The sequence below is a fragment of the Aulostomus chinensis genome, chromosome 13 (genome assembly GCF_037954235.1).
Source record: "Aulostomus chinensis isolate RoL2024-O1b breed Wild chromosome 13, RoL_Achi_v1.0, whole genome shotgun sequence".
NCBI classification, from domain to species: domain Eukaryota; kingdom Metazoa; phylum Chordata; class Actinopteri; order Syngnathiformes; family Aulostomidae; genus Aulostomus; species Aulostomus chinensis.
Window position 1 is genome coordinate 25118579 of NC_141332.1, and position 13185 is coordinate 25131763.

Here is a 13185-nt window from a genome sequence, read left to right on the forward strand (position 1 = left end):
GGATGCTACACAAGCACCAAACTTTGGCAAGAGAGAGCAGCGTTCAATCCCTGTTGCCAGCAGCCAGCCAAAAAAATAGCTTTAAAAACCATAATTGTCCCCGAACCTTTACAAAAGTGCTTATTTAAACCCCAAACCTAATCTTTCCTTAACCCTAACCAGGGGTTTTTCTGCCTAAATCTAACCAGACCTTAACCACAGCATCGACACATCAGAAAACCTAATTATTTTTCCACATTTATTTGCGATGGAGATACAAAGGAACCCGATCGAGAGGGTCGGAACCAACGCTTCTGGTCTTTTGGGTTGCAGGACAAAAACAAACTGATCACAAAAACTGATAACAACAGAAATGTTTAATTCACAAAATAAAAGTGAAACATAAACAGGACAAAGTGTTACACTACTACTACTACTACTACTACTACTACTACTACTGCTACTTCTAAACCTATAACTGATAATAATACATTGCATTTATTTGGAGCATTTCTGAGCACAAAAAATTATAATGAAGGGTTTTATTAATATTTAAACATTAATATTTTATTTCAAAGAGAAGCATTAAATCTGAGAATGCACATCCAGCTGGGGTTCAAGGGTAATTCAGCCCTTCTCCACTGGAGCACCACAGGTGTAGCAAAGACCTTGAGGGGACGAAATGGACTGAAAATATGAGTTTTACTAAACTCAGACATATCCGGTTTTATGAAAAAGAACCTAAATAAGCAGGACTGAAGTCCCTTGCATTAACTGGCCGACTGGATGCGAGTACACACGTTTCTTTGTATTTCCAAAGTGGCCTTCACCGTCTGAAGACTGGAAACACCTTTCCTCTTCTTTCCCCCCTGGACAATAGGAAAAAGAACCAGAGACTTTCCACTCGTCCCCATCCTTTGTCATGCTGTATTAGTGTTATTTCCAGCCCCCTGAGCCCATCGCAGTCCGTCAAGGGCCATCTGTACACACAAGTCAAAATCATTCCATTAATAAGTCACCTCCGTGGTTTTTAAGTGTAGCTTGGGATTTAACACTTCCTCCTTGCTCTGTGGAATTCGCCTAGCCTTTCGGCGCTACCTTTGTGTGACTTATGTGCCTCCGGTGGATTAGGAGTACTCATAAGCCATTTAAATCACAATCCTCAGCGTTCCAAAGCAGTGCTGGAAGGACAATGTAGTGTAGTGAAGGAAAAAAAAAAAAAAGGTCAAGGCTGATAGTTATAAAGCAGCAATATTCCAAAGACGGGCCTATGAATAAAAGTGCAAACCCCTCTATTAGGGGATGTGCCTGAACTTGAGCTGAAAGGAATGTTTTGGATTCACAAGGATCCTGTGTGTGAGGCTGTGCGGTTGTATTTGACTGTGTGTGTGTGTGTGTGTGTGTGTGTGTGTGTGTGTATGTACTCTGTCCTAGACTGTACATAAATAGTGGACATAGCCACCGTGATTCCACATGTTAGTTGGAGAAGATTGTTTTGAAATGTGAGTTTGGTATTTTCGGCACCGTCAACCATCTTGGTTTTCAGAGACAGAGGTGACTTTTGGATGAGAGGGAGGCACGAGACGGAGTAAAGAAGGCTGGATGTGACTGGGAGGAGCTAGCACGCTAATTTATCAGCTAATGCTAGCTAGCCCGCTTGCCTGTCTAGGATTGAGGCTAACAACATTAGCTTTTCCCCCATGTTTCCTCCCATGTTTTTGAAGATATTCTCTCATCCTCCAAGACCCCCAGGATATTTTGTTCCATGATTATGGAGCGAAAAAAAACCCTAATCATGTAAAAAAAAAAAACAACTTACAAAACATTCAAAGATAATCCATTCATTTTCATCAACACTTGAATGAGGATTCATTTTTTCTCACGCCCATATTTTTTTTTTACTACGGCTGGATACTTGAAAAGAATAAACATGAAATCGACCTGGTGGGCACCACCAGAACATCCATTCACCTCCTCTACCCTAGTAAAGTGCTCCTAAGTCGGGCTGGAGCAGAACCGCAGAGCCCCTGGAGAACCACAACATCAATCTCTCGTCAGGGCTCTAGAGCTTCTTCTTCACCTGATTTTGGACCTGGACGTGTGGTGTTCTATCACTGTCATGACAGTGAAAACGCAGACGGCTGGAAAATCTTGTCAGTGATGGGAATGAGTTAATTGAGATGCTAATTTTGGCTGACTGTGTGATTGGTCGGTAACCACAGAATGACGTCACGGCAAAAAGGAACTTGTTCTTCCACCAGGTGGCTGGATGTAGCCTTCGAGATACGGGGAGGATGGACATCAACTGCCTTCAGGGCACCAGCTATTGGAGATGTTCTGTGCACTTCCAACTGGTTAAAGGGCTTGAGATCAATCCAGAACACACTGGAGCGGCGATTATATATGTCATCCGTCCTGCGAGCATCTCAGGATCCACCAGGAGGGGTTGGAGGGCAGAAACCTGGTCTCAAATAAGACAGAGGAAGTAAATCAAGTGAGAAGTAGCGAGAAGAGGAAGTAAAATCAAATGAGGCGTTGGCTTATTTTCTTCACAATCTAATCAATCAGCTGACCATTAAAAGAATGCAGATTTTCTACTTGGCCTTAGGTTTTCAGACCTGGAGGGTCCCCTCTGTGGCATGAAAAATAAAATGACCCCTGGTTAGCATGTTCCAGGTATGTGCAGGAACTCAGCACTTTTCAAAATGATGGCGAAACTAAATTCAAACTTCTGCACAGCTGCACACCGCCTCCATGGCATCATCAGCTTTACAGCATATATAATAGCCATGAAAGATGGCCCCAATGTGTGCAAGACATCTGTGTTAGAAATTATGCTGTGCTATGTCCTTAGCTATATCTGTTTTTATCATGAGAGACTGTTTGTGCGGCTCCTTACAGAACTGTGCTTGTGCGTTGCATGTGTGGTCAGAAAAAGCGAGGCTGTTTCCCCCTGAAAAATGCCGGGAAAGGAACATAAATCTCCATGGCTCCCGGTGGGATGTCACGGAAAACGAAGACCTTAAAAGCAGGCAGGCAAGCAGCTCGGGGGAGGAACGCAAACATCAATCGTAAAATCCAAGGAGAACGTGTTCTGGGTCTTGTTGGATGCTTAAAACCAGGCCAGGAAGTGTGTGTGCCTCAGCATGCTCGGCTTTTCTGTGTGTCTTTTGTGTGGATCTGTTGGTGGATTTGTATGACTGTGGATGCATGGTGAGAGAGAGAGAGAGTGTGTGTGTGTGTGTGTGTGTGTGTGTGTGTGTGTGTGTGTGTAGACTCCTCTGAAAGTGCCTTCCCAGGCTCCCCTCTTCTGGGATGGAAAGGGGGCAATAAATAGCAGGGTATCTCCTGGCTGCGATCCAGCAACCGAGGCCCTGGCAAGGAAGTGACTCATTTCGGTGGAGAGAAAAGGGGAGGTGGGGGGTTGTAAGAGGATTTTTGTGTCTCTTATTATCAGTCAGCCAAGGCAAACCACACTGGCAGGCCAAAGCGGGAAGAGAAGAAAGTGGGGAGGAAGTTGGAGGAGGGAGTTGTGGAAGGTGGTAGGGGGAGAGGGAGGCGAGGGGAGGCTCTGCCAGTCTGATAGGCCCTCTGCTGATGGTATTTGGCTGATTTTAGGAACTGACTTCTGATCTTTCCTGTGCTCCAAGCCAAGGAACATGCTGGGACAGTTTGTTTGCTAACACCTGAGCGATGAATGCTCGCCCTGCATATTCCGGGAGCGTTTTGCTTAATGTAAAAAAAATCTTTGGTTAAGGAAAGTGTCTCTCTTTCTTTTAGATTTGAGTTTATGTTTTCAACTGGAAAAAGCTGCTCTGACTGAGCTCCCACTGTTTTCCCAGCCAAAGTGTTTCAGGTAGGTAAGTAAAACACCTGAGTAGACAGGCAATGGTATTTTTTATTTATGTGTTTGTGGGAATGCATGCATGTGTATATATGGCAAGAGTTGAATGAGGGCAAAACCAGGCTGGATCTTATGTCAGCCAAACATTTCTTAATGTACCAGTGTTTGTGTCGGTAAAGACAAATTAGTTTTTACTGAGTTTTATAGTTTGGTCACCACTGCAACATCAAACTAATGTGAAAATATGACCAGAAACACAGACGCAGTTATCAGTGGACACCGTTTGTCATTTTTTGCAGATGTCCTTGCACCCGTGTGTGTGTGTGTGTGTGTGTGTGTGTGTGTGTGTGTGTGTGTGTGTGTGTGTGTGTGTGTGTGCTGAACCTCCATCACCAAGTGTTCACAGCACTGATCAACAAGAACAGGTCCGCCGTTAATGCCGCAGTTTTTTTTCTTGCTATTTAAAAGCCACATCATTCAACCAGTAAGCTGCACACAGACCGGCGCACAAAACTGCTTGTTGCTCACTACTAGGGACCGAGCAGCAGTACAAACAAAGTGAAGATCACAACTAACAATATTCAATTATTAAATATTATTATTGTGTACGTCAAGCCTGCTTCACCTTAGGGAGCCGAGGTAGATCCTTGCTGGTCCCACAGTGGTCTCATCACAGGCTTTCGAGGTCTCTGTCCAAAAAAAAAAAAAGATAACAGGATAAACAAATATACGATGCATATATATTAAATATCTATTAAATACCTTATGGCAAGGGTGATGAATTCCTCTTGCCATTGAAAAAGTCACTGTGGGCATTTCCAGCAGAGTTGCTCATTGAGATCTCTGCACACAGCAAAACTAGAAACTGCAGTCATCAACTTGACAGGGAAGAGGAAAATCATCTGGGAAAAACTTTTCCTCAACTACTTGTTTCCCCCACTTGTGAGATCAAAAACTTGTTTACTCCAAAGACCCATAGGAATAACTTAGAGATGAAATTTCATTTAAATGGCTTGACCTTTCGTGTCAAGCTTATGATGGCACACCGGAGGATAGCGTAGGTAGGCAATGGACTGGTGGGGATGTTCATAGATGGAAGGGAACAAATAAGAGGCAGGTGACTCAGGGCGGCCCCCTAAACAGTGGCAAGTGAAGCAGAGCAGCACTGTTTGTTTCTGTTTGCTGCTCCGATGCTCTCTGCTTGTCAGTCGGGCTGTTTGAGCCCACACTCTGGAACTACCTCCTGTGCTGTCCAGTGTGATTGACCTTCTGGCAGACAGCCACTGTGATATTTATTTCTCCCTTGGTGGAAATCTGAGGTTTTTGATGCTGAACAAAGGTCTCTCAGGTAAAACGTTCGACTCTGAGTAGACTTTGAGAGAGGATACTCTGGATGGTGGCTGAACAGATGCTGAGGGGCAGAAGCACTAAGCCTCTTTGAGTGTAATTTTGCTGCAGCATGCACTAAAAAACATGGAACGCTATGTTGGAGCAGAAGGCACATGGCAGGGATGGAATTCTGCTTGCAGCACAAGCGCTTAATGACAAACTGTGCTTTTCCCACTCATGCGTTCATGGGAGCATTGAAGGAGTTTTCTTCTACATGTAAGAAAACTGCAGGGAAAGGAATATTTCTGTTTTGCCGATGTGATCTCATGGGATTGTGTAGAAACAAAGAGCCGCTTTTCAGGACACACCAGGCTGGTTTGGCAGGAAAATTGATCTGCTTCAAAGAGCCAGTCTGCAGTTCCATGATTTCATTCAACTGCGCCCATGAATTCCTTGTTCCATTCAGTTTTGGGTACTGCAAAATGATGTGATGATCAGCCTTTTGTTTAGTGCTTAAAAATGCAGAAAATACATTGTACAATACTAATACTATTTGCACTCTTCAAAGGACCCCGGGAACCGCACATTTCACAGTTGCAGGCAAGGAGGTTGATGCACCGAACGGAAGGAGCAACTCTCAGTTAAGCATGAATATCCTGAGCATGGTTATAAGTCATAGGGCCCATTCCCTGCACACGCCTGTGTACACGTTTCCTGCACACGTATCCCATCCCCACTGCAAATTGATCAGAAGTTACATATCTGTTTTTTTCTTTACCTTTTTCTAGCATATCATGTTCTACATCACAAGCACAGTTACTGCATCAGAAAAAGTTAAAGGTGTTCAGCATCAGAGCATCGGAGCGTAGCATCTCAAGCTTGCGCACAGTCTTTGGTCGCCACTGATAGCGACGGCCATTTTTGCTCTCGTCTGTTTTCAGACTTGCAGACTGGATGATGTCAGAGAGTAAGTGAAACAGGTAGAATTCGAAGTCTGCAGGAGTCACTGGGTGGCGATGATAAGCTCTCATTGCCTCCATGTATATTACTGATAGTGGAGCCGTGTTCGTATGTATATGACCAGGCGTAGAGATGAGAGAGCGAGAGTATTTGAGGTTGAGAACCTTCCAGATCTTCACTTTCAGGGATTTATCTGGCTGTTGTACCCACAGCAGCAGTAGAATGATCCTCCTGTTCCCATTATCAACATTACACATCCGCTCTGAGTGGGTGTTTCAACCGCATAATCAGAAGTCACACAATGAAAAGCCACCACTGTTAATATGAACGCCTACCTCCACTCTGGTCCATCTATGTTTTCTGGTTGGTGTGCAATATGGCAGACCTTTGTTCGGTGTGTGTGTGTGTGTGTGTGTGTGTGTGTGTGTGTGTGTGTGTGTGTGTGTGTGTGTGTGAAAGCACACACTGTCAACATGGGAGAGAAAAGCTAATATTTACCACGTATGGCCTCTGCTTTAATATTAGCAAGAGGCGCTAGTCCAGGGAGAACAGAGGTCTCACTCTGGTCTCACTTCCTCGCCCAAAGCAGCATCCAAAGAATTGTTTGTTAAGCTTCATTTGACAAGATCATTTAAAGAATATCAATTGAAAAATCGAGACGGATGATTAAAAATGTCATGTGACTCCACCGCTGTGCTTAGTGCACACAGGGTGCTGCTGGTTAACGTCCCTTGTGTCTGAGTCAGTGATGGACTTTTCCTAAGTTTATTATTGAATCACTTCAACTTGAGGGGGAAAATGTAAGTTGGAAAGATTTCCACCAGATGCAAATCAGAGTATCGACAATCTGGGCAAAACACACGTTTGTAAAAGTTGATGAAAACATCAGATTCATAAACTAAAACTGTTAAAAGGCAGCGTTAACTGGCTTTGTACAGTGCATACAGCCGAACAATAGTCTCACTCATCAGTCAATCAATCAATCAATCAATCAATCAATCAATCAATCAATCAATCAATCTGTACTGCACCTATTCTTTGTATATTTGCCTCTCTGCTCCTGATCCAGTACAGTCCCAAAAAAGAAAAGATCTTTGGCCCATTTTTGTCCTCGTGGCCCGGACCACTGGTGTGTATATTCAAGACGTACTGGCTACGCACCCCGTCTCAGGAAAGAACTCCAGACGAGTTCTTGTCCAAGCATTTTAGTTAAATACTGCATGAAATCGCCAGAGGATTTCAAATGAGTCAAGCTGTGGGGCTCTGGCGCGGGACCCACATCAATATCCTACTTATGCCGGTGGCCAGGTGTTGAGGGGAAATTCTCAATTGAATACTGTATCCAGCTTTCTGGGAGCGTGGGGAGTTGTATCTTGTGTGGATATTTGTTTCTCCGCCTCGCTATGCGCCCTGTCTCCTCTCCTTCCGTCTTGTTTTTGGCATTCCTCCGATCCGAGGCGAGTGCAGTCCGCTGTGGCTCCCACTGCACACCTGCTATGAAGAAACAGCTGTAGTCCAGCACAACATCATTAGTGCAGCTGAAAGAGAAGGAAAGGCCTGCACAGACAACCCCCCCCCCCCCCCCCCTGTTTACTCTCCCGGAGAGTTCAACCTCAGGGCATCTGTACAATGGACAAACATTTTTACGATAAAGACGTACAAAACCTGCCCCCCCCCCCCCCCCCCCGCGCACTCTAACGACAAGAACGTGTAACACGATCAGGACGAAACTTGTGGGAGCGCAGGGGTGCTGAAAGAGAATTTTATACCTCAAGATAAACGTGTTGTGTTGGGGTGTTCATGCTGCTCGGCTGTACAGCGGCTGGATTTAAGGGCAGCTCACATTTATCACCACACAGCCAAGATTACTCCACAGCTATAGCCGGGGGTTTTGTTCAAGCATGAGAGAGTAACTCTCTTAAAATGAGGTATGAACCCTCGCAGGCAGGACTTGATCTCCTTACATGACCAGAAATCTGTCATCAAGCTGTGTATTTACAAGCAGTGAAGAAACGCGGGAATGTATCACGTATATTGCTGTAATCGATACGTCCTTAGTGCATGCGGAGGACAAGGGGAGAGGAAGTGCTTCCATTGATTTGTCAAGATACTGGATTGTAGGCCTCACTTAACAGTTTCTGTTCTTCCAGAAACAGAGGAGGGAGATTTGACCCCTGTGGGTACCAAGGGCTGCTCCGGAGAGCAGACGCCAAGCCACAGACCCACGGCTCCACTGTAAGAAATATCCAGCTCAACAAGCTGCCTCGTGTTACCTCATCGGAAAAGTCAGGGTTTCATAGATGCACATTGTGTTGTGTTCAAATCCTCCAGTTACGGACTGGTTATATCCCAGTTTTGTTTGTTTATGCTAATGTTGCATCATCCTGTAACTTAGATTCTTAAAACGTTTACGTCCGTATTCGTGATGTCACAAGGTGTTTCTGACCTTACTCTGGTCAGACTGTGTTGAGTGTCGTACAACACAGGCGTATACGGTACAAGCGCCATCAAATATGTTGTGTCTCATGTTAACTCCATCTGTTGCAGACATTCATTCATTTCAGACAAGTGCATGCGTCCTTGTTCACTTCCGTCCGAGGCAGTTGTGAATTGCCAGCAGGTGCGTTTGGTAATTAAAGGGGATGTGGGACAATACTGCGATTGGTTCTAATTCGTGTTGTGCTCACGGCGAACCCATGTTGAACTGTGCTGGACCTTTCAACCAGATTATTCTTTGTTTCCATCCACATAACAATGTGCAGCTTAATTTCTCCTCTGAGAGACAACGCAACCTCGACCTTGCTCAACCACCTGACAGCCCGTCTCAGGCTACCATCGTTTTTGTGGTCTGTGGTGAACTGGTCAGAGTTTAGCTGGCAGTTAAAACCATGATCCTTCTTGAGTGTGTAATAGGAGATCAGCTGCTACCTCGTTGGACAGTCACACTGAGGAACTAACGAAGGTCATGCACTCAACCACATCTTAACCTTAACCACACTGTAAGCTGCACGGGATTGAATTCTAAATAGGATTGATTTTCTGAGGATGAAAAAGGGTTTGAGACTAGTTGATTCTTGACTTTGGAAGCAGAAGCAGACACAACAGTCTCAACTTGATTGCACGTAGATAATAACAGGGTTGCATTTGTAAGTTTTTGGCTTCATTAAACCGACAGCTGCAACCAAACAAATCCAGTCAAATAGCAAAACTATGGAGCTCATCTGCAAACATGTTGAATGTGACATTTTTTTCCCTGCACACATGGTTTTGATAACGGCTAAGAAAAACACTGTACAAAAGCGATACCAGCTTCATATTGTAGTTCTGTGGTTTAATGGTCTCCACTGGAGGTTGTAAAAGTTGCAGATGACTTAATTCTGCTTTTCCAATGCAACTTTGCTTATTAAAAAAAAAAAACTACAAATTTATTGAAAGAGGGATAATAAACACGGCCGCTCCATTTATTCCAGGGTGATGTCACATGGCTTTCTGGAAACAAAGGCTTAGCAAGTCTAATCATCCTTGTTGGCTGTTTTGTTTTGTTTTTTCTTCCTCTGAGGAAAACCCAACACTAGATTAAATAACCTGTTTAGGTTGAATATTTCTTGCAGTGGATCCCTACCGGAGAAAATCAATCTGTCACTACGCGTACAGGAAGGAAGCCTGGGCTGGAGAGAGATACTGCTCTTAATGACATGTCTCTGTGCGCCTGGACCAGAGGGGGAAGTAACCGGATATTTAAACAGAGATAAGAGTGTGTGCCAAAGGGGCTGGGATTGGATATGACTGAAACCCCATGGCAACCGGCTGGGGCTATCGGATATGGAAAGGTAAATAGTAATGCAGTCGTAGCATGTTTTAATGCTGTAAATTAAAAGCTCATGTAACATTCATGCGAGGGTGATATATAGGTGGTTAGCGTCTGCCAAGATTTCATTAGTGATTCCTTCCATGCTTTTAGCCGTACGCTCGCTTTAAATCAAGATCTGGAAAAAGGGCCTTTTGGCTCATTAGAAATCAGACATATTTCCAGTTGTCCAACATGAGGGTGATGGAGCAAAAGTTGGTACAGGAGACACAAGAAAGAAAAAGAGCTAACGTCTGGATCTCAAGCCTTCCGTTAGAAAGAGTCCAACCCCCCCTCCTCTTATATGCTGTATATACTGGTAGAATCTACATTTCCCAGAATGGCCCTCACATCTCCCACAGAACAGGTCAAAACTCGTCACATCCAGCTGTGGGTTGTACACGCAACTCAGGTCAGATGCCCTTAAGGAAGGCATTAACTACTCTGACTGCTCCAGTGGTCAAAACCTGTCACGTATACGGGACCCTCCCAGGAATCAAAGGGAAGTCTTTTTTTTTTCTCTGTCTCTCTCTCTGAAACAGAAATATGTGGCATCAGTAAAGGTTGAAGAGTGGTGTCGTCCCTGCTCATTTCCACCATATTGTTTTCACTGCCGCACTGATCCCTGCACCGGTCGACTCTGATCACGTTACCGTTCAAAAAGGTTCTTGTAACCGGAGCAGGCCGGTGCTACAGACATAAAAGCGCACAACTTTTCTGCTGTCCTACAGCCTTTTTTTAAACTTTGGTTCTTACTGCTAGTTGGTGAGGAGCCGCAGACAACAGAGTAAAATGGACAATGTAGCTGAAAGCCGCTTCAGACTCAGTGCTGACTCAGTGATGTCAGAGCGCTGCCTTAAAGCAGGCGGGTTTGAATTTGTGGCCCAGATGACAAAAAGTTGCCTAAGTTACAGACGAAAGCAGCAAGCTTTCATTGCCTCTGTGGTTTATGTTGATAGTAGCTCATCGTATGAGGGTTGGAGATCGGAAGCGGGCCGCAGCCGTAGTCGACGCATACCCATGAGTTATTCGACCTGGGACTGAATGCAGATTAAACCCTCTCCCATTGCAGACGAGAGCCAGATGTTCGTGGGTTTTTTGGCCAGTGGGAAAGGGGCTTGAGTGGCGTGGCCCTGAAATCATATGGAACCCATCTTGTCTCTGTGGGTTGAGGATGATGCCCCGAGACAATGCAAGCTTCAGCAGAGGAAATTATTACATTATATTTTATGATGTGTTTGTTTAAGTTTTCGATATTGAACTCACAAGTCCTTCTGGAAAATAGCGTATTTTTAATTTCTCTACAAGTCACAACGGGGTTTGTATGCGAGGGGCTGTTGACACTTCAGCTTTCAGACGTCTCCTCACTGTGACTGTGAGCCTGACAGACCAGCAGCTATGAATAGCCTCTGAGGGAAACGGCCGAAGTCCTGGAGCTTCGTAGCCGGCGGATATCAGGACTTCCTCTTCCGTTGCCTGTTATAACTTATGTGCCGATTAGCAATGTGTGACAATTAAGTTGCAGATGAAAGCTGACGTCTACGACTGAGTTCTTTCACAATCATAATACGGATGCAGATAAGCTAAAAGGCTAAATGTTGCCAGGTAGCAGATGGTTGGAAAGATGGTATGAGATATATTTGTATATCATCCTGAGGATGATAAGTAAAGATTTCTCTGTGAAATCTCACTGAACATTCATTTGTTTGGCTGGAAGAGTTTGTGAATTTCTTTGTAATGTTTTGTTTTCCAAAGAGTGGCACGGTGGTGCAGTGGTCAGCACTGTCGCCTCACGGCAAGAAGGTTCCAGGTACGAGCCCTGGCTGGAGCACGGGGTCTTTCTGTGTGGAGTCTCCATGTTCTCCCTGTACCTGCGTGGATTCTCCCTGATACTCCGGCTTGTGTTGGCCCTGCCATGGACTGGTGACCCGTCCAGGCTGAATCCCGCCTCTCACCTGAAGGCTGCTGGGATAGGCTCCACCTCCCGCAACTCTTAACAGGATAAGAGGTACAAAATGGATGGATGGATTTTTTGTTTTCCACATGGATTTAAAAACTAAATCAAAATAATAAATAATAAAAACCTGAAAATAGAACCAGAGCTCTTCCTTCCTCAGCTCAAAATCGAACCTCTTGACCACAGATTCTGCCCTCGTTTGCAGATATCTATTCCTAGAGATGTGTTTTACAATGAATTAAACTGAAATTGTAACATTACCAACAGCCTGCAGAGTGTGAAGCTCATTGCCAAAGCCACTCAGTATTTCTCTGATGCTTTGATGATCACATGATAATGTGATTCAAGAGAATGGGAAGACAGAAGGGCATAGATCAGGGTATCATGAAATATTTGACTTCGCAACCAATAACTGTCACTACACCCCCCCCCCCACACACACACACGCACACACACACACGCACACACACTCACTGCACCCCCAACCCCCATCCTGATTTCATTTCTCCAATCCGCAGTCCTAACCTCTGCCGGCCCCGGGATCAGGTGATGCTCCCCAAAAGGATTAGCAGCAACTGGATCCTCTTGGCATTGGCACAGGAATTTTCATTACAATGATCATGGGTGTGGTGCGCCAGGAATGCATCCTCAATAGGAGGGAGAGGAGAGGCAAAGAGAAGGGTGTGTGGGTGTGTGAGTGTGTGGGGTAATGCTGGGAGTTTTGGGTCACGTTCCCCCGCTAGTGCTGTTTTTGTTCCTTTCACCTCTTAGGAGAAAAGACTGCTTGAACTTCTTCTTCATGAGTAACATTTGTTTGGCAGCATCCTTATGATTCAGGTGCTTTTGTCTTTCTGGTGATACATATTTGCACAATACCAGGGACTCTGCAATAGAATGCAAAACATTTTTCTGTCATTTTTATTTTGAAATAGTTGCGTTCAGGTGCTGTATGTGGCTGGGATGCTGGACTTCTCAGTAAAGAGAGTTCCCATAACAACAACAAATATGCAACATGGCAGCCGCCAGCAAGGTGGCAAACAACCTCGGGAATGAAATGAATCTCAGGAGGTCAATATTCCAATGGATACTTTGTGATTTCTCATTTTGCAATTAGCAAATATGCTAATCATCGCTGCTTTTGCTTCTTGATGAGCATTAATGCAACATTAATTAATGCAACATCTGTGACTGGAACAAGACGGCGATCAATGCCACACATTCAGTCAGGACCGATGAATGCTTCAAAAATGTTGACATCATTACGAGAGG

At 44.7% G+C, this 13185-nt stretch overlaps 1 long non-coding RNA gene across 1 annotated transcript; it reads right to left on the bottom strand.

The window, feature by feature from the left end:
• Window positions 1–391: 391 nt before the first annotated feature.
• LOC147251508 (uncharacterized) lies at window positions 392–6468 on the bottom strand. Its single transcript, XR_015119074.1, has 4 exons — window positions 6448–6468; window positions 4586–4666; window positions 4449–4512; window positions 392–2440 (listed from the first exon to the last, which is right to left on the bottom strand). It is a non-coding gene; the product is annotated as an uncharacterized LOC147251508 (long non-coding RNA).
• Window positions 6469–13185: the final 6717 nt, after the last annotated feature.